This window comes from Arachis ipaensis, chromosome B7 (genome assembly GCF_059453495.1).
Source record: "Arachis ipaensis isolate K30076 ecotype BB chromosome B7, ASM5945349v1, whole genome shotgun sequence".
NCBI lineage: Eukaryota > Viridiplantae > Streptophyta > Magnoliopsida > Fabales > Fabaceae > Arachis > Arachis ipaensis.
The window spans coordinates 104146221-104152357 of record NC_142442.1 but is presented as its reverse complement, the minus strand read 5'-3'; the positions used below and the strand labels follow the sequence as shown (position 1 = coordinate 104152357).

The 6137-nt window shown below is 40.4% G+C and overlaps 1 non-coding gene across 1 annotated transcript; it reads right to left on the bottom strand.

Annotated features, from left to right (window-relative positions):
• Nucleotides 1–5360: 5360 nt before the first annotated feature.
• LOC148553591 (small nucleolar RNA R71) lies at nt 5361–5468 on the bottom strand. Its single transcript, XR_015893312.1, has one exon. It is a non-coding gene; the product is annotated as a small nucleolar RNA R71 (small nucleolar RNA).
• Nucleotides 5469–6137: the final 669 nt, after the last annotated feature.

Genomic DNA, 6137 nt, shown 5'->3' with positions numbered 1-6137 from the left:
ACCCAAGACTTGAAGAGCCAACTAGAAGAGTAGAAGAGTAGTATATATAGGAGTAGCTTTGAATTAAATTGGGAGTTGGAAATTATAGGGAGCCTCTGGGCATAGAACTACTCTCTGTATTTACTTTCTCTGCACTTCAAGTAACATCATGTATTCTCCATCTTTGTTTTCATTTTCCAGAGCTATGAACAACTAAACCCCTTTCATTGGGTTAGGGAGCTCTGTTGTAATTTGATGGATCAATACTAGTTTTCACTATTCTTCTTCTCTCTTTTCTCTTGATTTTACTTGAAAGCTTTCGATCTTCATTCAATTGGGTAGTTATCTTGGAAAAGAAGCTATTCATACTTGGATCTCTTCTGAACCTTGAAAGAGGAATGAAGAGATCATGCTAGAAATGCTTTCTCATGCTGGACCAAATTGGGTTTGGATGGATATGTGACACTAATCCTCTCAACACTTGATTTGGGAAAATGCATGTGGTATAATCAGTGACCAAACTTCAGATCTTCTCATGAGCAATTGACCAAGGAATTGGCTATTGATCAAGATTTGAGAGATTGAATTACAAGAAATTGTAATTCAATCACTTAAGATTGCCAAGGAGATCAATGAGTGCATTAATTGAGGAAGAGATGAAAATGAAATTGATCTGGAGAATGCAACATCTCCTAAGCCCAATGAACCCCCCATTTCTGATCTTACCCATTCTCTTTAATTTCTGTTACTTACTTTTATGAGCAATTCCCCCAGTCCCATTTAGAATTCTGCAATTTACTTTCAGTCATTTACTTTCAGTTCTTTAATTCTGGCATTTACTTTTTCTGTTATTTACCTTCCCGCCATTTTATTTTCTACAATTCTAAACTCAAATCCTGGATTCGCTCAACTAGAACATTCCTCTAATTAAAGTTGCTTGATCAATCAATCCTTGTGGGATTTGACCTCACTCTATTGTGAGTTTTTACTTGACGACAAATTCGGTACACTTGCCGAAGGAAATTTGTTATGAGACAAGTTTTCCGTGCATCAGGCATCTGTGGCAACCATCTTGGAGCACAAGCCCTCACCAAAAAAGTGCTTCGGGCCGGATTCTATTGGCCAACTTTGCAAAAAGAAGCAAGGGAATTCGTAAAGACATGTTCGCCATGTCAGAAATATGCTAATTTTCATATCGCCCCACCAGAGGAGCTCATCAGTGTAACCTCACCCTGGCCATTCGCAAAATGGGGACACAACCTCATCGGCTGTTCCCTCAGGGATCAGGACAGGTCAAATTCCTCATCGTCGGGGTAGATTACTTTACAAAATGGACTGAAGCAGAGCCCCTAGCCAATGCCACTGCTCAAAGAAGTTGAAAATTCCTATATAGAAATATTGTCACAAGGTTTGGGGTCCCATACTCCATCACCATAGATAATGACACTCAATTCACAGACGCAGGCTTCAGAAAATTGGTGGCCGACTTGAAAATAAAGAGGCCAATTCCCTACTTCAAAAAGAGGAACTCGACCTACTTCCAGAAATTCGAGAAAAAACTCGGATTAAGAAAGAGGCATTAAAACATCAGATGGCCTTAAGATATAACCGAAAAGTAGTACAGCGAGGTTTTGCCGAGGACGATCTCGTCTTAATCCGAAATGATATCGGAACAAGTCGACCTGGAGAAGGGAAGCTAGCAGCAAACTGGAAAGGACCCTACCGAGTCATAAAAGTACTCGGAAAAGGATATTACAAGCTGACCGAACTCGAAGGATGAGAGCTCCAAAGGTCATGGCACACCTGCAATTTAAGAAGGTATTATAGTTAGGAGGTAATAAAAGATCTTAGGATAAGGTGCATCTTTTTCCTGAAAAAGGTTTTTTATCGAGGCACTAAGCCAAGATCTATGAACTACCTGACTTAGAATGCCCAAATTCAATGCTCGATCACGATAAAGACCAACGAAGATGAAAACCATATTCATCAAAAGGTCGACCAAATGGGGATCAAACCCAATTTCTACGAAATCGGCAAAGATGAAAAGGTGACAAAAACAGAATAATGCAAGAAGTTATCGAAAGTGATCCATGGAAAGGACCTGACGAGGTCTTAATAAAAATGGGTTACTAAAAATAACTTAAAGACAGGCCGACGTAAAGAAGTCGGATCAGTCGACCACAATAACCAAAGTTATAAAAAGTAAATCCTTGGAAAGAGGCCTGGCCAGCCCTAAAAAAGAGGATTACTAGAAATAACTTAGAAGGGACCGACGTGATGAAGTCGGCCTCAAAACAAAAAAGTTATAAAAAGTAATCCCTGAAAGAGACCTGACAAAGGTCGAAAAAAGAGGATTACTAGAAATAACTTAAATGGGACCGACGTGATGAAGTCAGCCCCAAAACAAAAAAGTTATAAAAAGTAATCCCTGAAAGAGACCTGACAAAGGTCCAAAAAAGAGGATTACTAGAAATAACTTAGAAGGGACAGACGTGATGAAGTCGGCCTAAAACAAAATGTTATAAAAAGTAATCCTAAAAAAGATCTGACCATGGTCCAAGAAAATGGATTACCAGAAATAACTTAGAAAGGACCGACATAACGAAGTCAGCCCAACAAAACCACAAGATTATAAAAGGTAATCCATAAAAAGAGACCTGGCAAGGTCCAACTAAAAATGGATTACTAGAAATAATTTAGAAGAGGCCGACATGAAGAAGTCGGCCCGAGCAAGTTAAAGCTACGACTCGGACTGACAAGGAGAAGTCGACCAACGAAAACGCAAAAGGCAATCAAAACAGATTGGACAACAAGGCTCCGACACCCTCAAGATTCCCTAAGTTTTCAGAAAGAGGCAGACAAAGCATATCACAAAAAGAAACAAGGTTGTTATCATAACAAAACTCAAGAGGCCACCTGAAGTCAACCCCAAAAGCCTGAGAAACTACTTTGTTTTTCCCAAAAACAAAGTTATTAACAGAAAAGCAACTAAAAGTATCTACAGTCAGAAACCACAAAACTACAAAATAAAAGAGTTCAAAGCCCACTTAGAGAGGATCCAAGGACTTCCCAGTAGCTGCATCCCGAGGAGAAGGAGGACGAGTCTGAAGAGGTACTGCATCTACCGTCCAGTCATCCCGGTTTAGGATCTGGACATCGGGATCAGACTCAGGTTGGCCGACTTCAGTTGCAAGTGTTGAAGGAGGCGGGGCAATGGAGACTTTGGCAGAAGGCACAGGAGGAGGGTGATAAACCACTATTTTATGGTTTATATTGTGTTTAATTGTGTGGTTTTGTCATGATCCTTGCCCACTTATTCATCAATTTAGCATGCATTTAGATTTCCTTCCTAAATTCAGTACATGTTTGAAAACTGCTTCCTAGAGACTTTAATTATTTACTTTTAATTCTCCTTTATTCCATTCGATGCCGTGATCTGTGTGTCAAGTGTTTCAGGCCTTATAGGGCATGAATGAGATGGAGATTGGAGAGGAAGCTAGCAAAAATGGAAGGAACACAAGAATTTGAGGAGATAACCAGCGAGAAGTAACGCGGTCGCATGGCTCACGTGACCGCGCGAAGGAGCACAAATCACAGCGACGCGGCCGCATGGCTTGCGCGGCCGCACGGATTGGAAAGCACAGGCGACGCGGTAGCGTGGACGACGCGAACGTGTGGAGAGGAAAAAGCGCACGCGACGCGTCCGCATGGACGACGCGATCGCGTGACATGTGCGATCTGCATAATCTGCAGAATTCGATGGGGGCGATTTTGGGCCTTATTCCGGCCCAGTTTTCGGCCCGGAACAGCAGACTAGAGTCAGAGAATATGCAAAAACAACAGAGACATTCATTCAGTAGTTTTAGATCTAGTTTTTCACTCTCTTAGGTTTTTCTCTCTAGTTTTAGGATTTTAATTTTCAATTGATCTTAGCATTGGAACATTGAGAAGAGTTATTTCCTCATCAAGACATCATCATTCTAGTTTGTTCTCTTAACTTGGTTCTAATCTTCCATGTTCTTTGTTATGTTCAATTTTGTCATTCAGATACTTTTATGATTATTTAATGCAAGGATTATTTCTTTTTAATTCAATTTTAATATCAATAATCATGTCTTCTTTTAAATTCCTTTCATGTGCCATGGATTCTTTATTTACAATGCGTGAGTAGTTCCCTTACTTGATGGGGAGTTGATTAAAAGGACCTCTTGAGTTGGAAGGATTGAAAGAAAATTTGTAATTGGGTTAAATGTTGGATTGCTATCTTGTCACCGACGCCAATCCCTTTGAACTAAGTGGGTTGCAACTTGTGAACAGATCTGGCACTCCCACTTGTTTGACTTTCCTTTACCTAGTAAAGGATAACCAAACAGAACAACCATTAATTATAAATTAATCTTAAAATCACACCATCAATGATAGAGATTCCAATCAATCAATTCCCAGTCAAGGATTTTATTTATATTATTTAAAAATTCCTCAATTTAATTCCCAATTTACCTAGCTCAACTTCTTGGAACATCTGATTAATAAAACAGCACACTTTTCTGCAACTCGTTGGGAGACGACCTGGGACTTAAAACTCCCAGTAATTTTAATTTAAACTCTCTGTGACATATTTCTAAATTGATAGGCAGATTTTCGGTGAGTTAAGAATTATACTCGCAACGTAACCATTTTAATAAATTTTTAATTCACCAGCTTCTGCTTCCCATCAATTTTTGGCGCCGTTGCCGGGGAGTTGCAATAGAGTGCTAATTTTATTAATTAGAATTTATTTATTTGCATTTTATTTAATTTTTCTACTATGAGCTGTATGTTTCTTCCGTCAAATGACACGTTCACTTCCTGATCCGCGCTTGCTAATATTCGATCCTGAAATTGAAAGGACAATTTCACGAATAAGGCGAGAACAGCGTAGGTTAGCCCGCTCTGAGGGCGGATCTGAAAGTGAATTTGAGGAAGAAACCAGCCCCCGTTCTACTGATTCGGTTGTTTTACGTGCAGAAAACATGGCAGCTAGAAGAGTTACCATTCAGGAGGAAGGAGCTCCTAATTTTACAATGCAACCGTTTCAAGTTCATCATCCAGCGGTAGCTATGGATTTTGAAATAAAGACTGCACTGCTAAATTTGATGCCCAAGTTTCATAGCCTACCTGCTCAAGAGCCTATCAAGCACCTGAGAGATTTCCAGGCAGCCTGTTCTACTGTCAGGCGTGATGGCACTGATGAAACTTTAATTCTGCTGAAAGCTTTCCCGTTCCCTCTTGAGGGAAAAGCAGGAGAGTGGTACTACACTCAACCTCTAGCAAATGTATCCAACTGGGATACACTCAGAAAGGAGTTTCTGGAGAAATTCTTTCCATCTGAAGTTACTGATAAACTAAGGAAGGATATCTCTACAATTGTTCAGGATGACAATGAGACTCTCTTTGAATGCTGGGAGCGCTTCAATAATCTTCTGGAAGCATGCCCCCACCACATGATTGACAAGATCGTGCTACTCAGCTATGTCACACAAGGAATGAGACCCCAGGATAAGACCACATTGGAAAGTGCCAGCAATGGGTCTATGAAGAAGTACAAGACCACTGATGAAGCTTGGCAATTGATTAGTGATTTAGCTGAATCTACTCGGAACCACAGACAGAAGCAAGGCCGTTCAAGGGCCGTTGCAGAAGTATCTTCTGGCATAGAGACTGCTGCTCTAAATCGAAGCATCTGTGAGATGACCAACCTGCTGAAGCAAATGAAGTTGAATCAACAAGCTCAGCAAACTCAACCACAGCAAAACCAACAACTAGTCCCACAAAGAATTTGCGGAATTTGTGCTGATTACAGTCATTACACTGATGAATGCCCGCAGCTCCAACAAGAAGACAACATGGTGGCATCCACTCACAACTTCTATGACCGCCCCAACCAAGGGTACAATCAAAGTGGAAATAATAACCATGGATGGCAGGACAATTCAAACCAGAATTGGAGGGACAACAATAATCAGAGGTGGAATAATAACAACAACAGGCAGCAAAATCAACCTTACCGAGCACCTCACCTGAGGCAAAACCAAGGACCACCGAACAATCAGTAGCAAACCTCTCAATTTACTCATTCTTCTGTATCTTCTAATGAAGATTTATTACAAGCTTTTGAT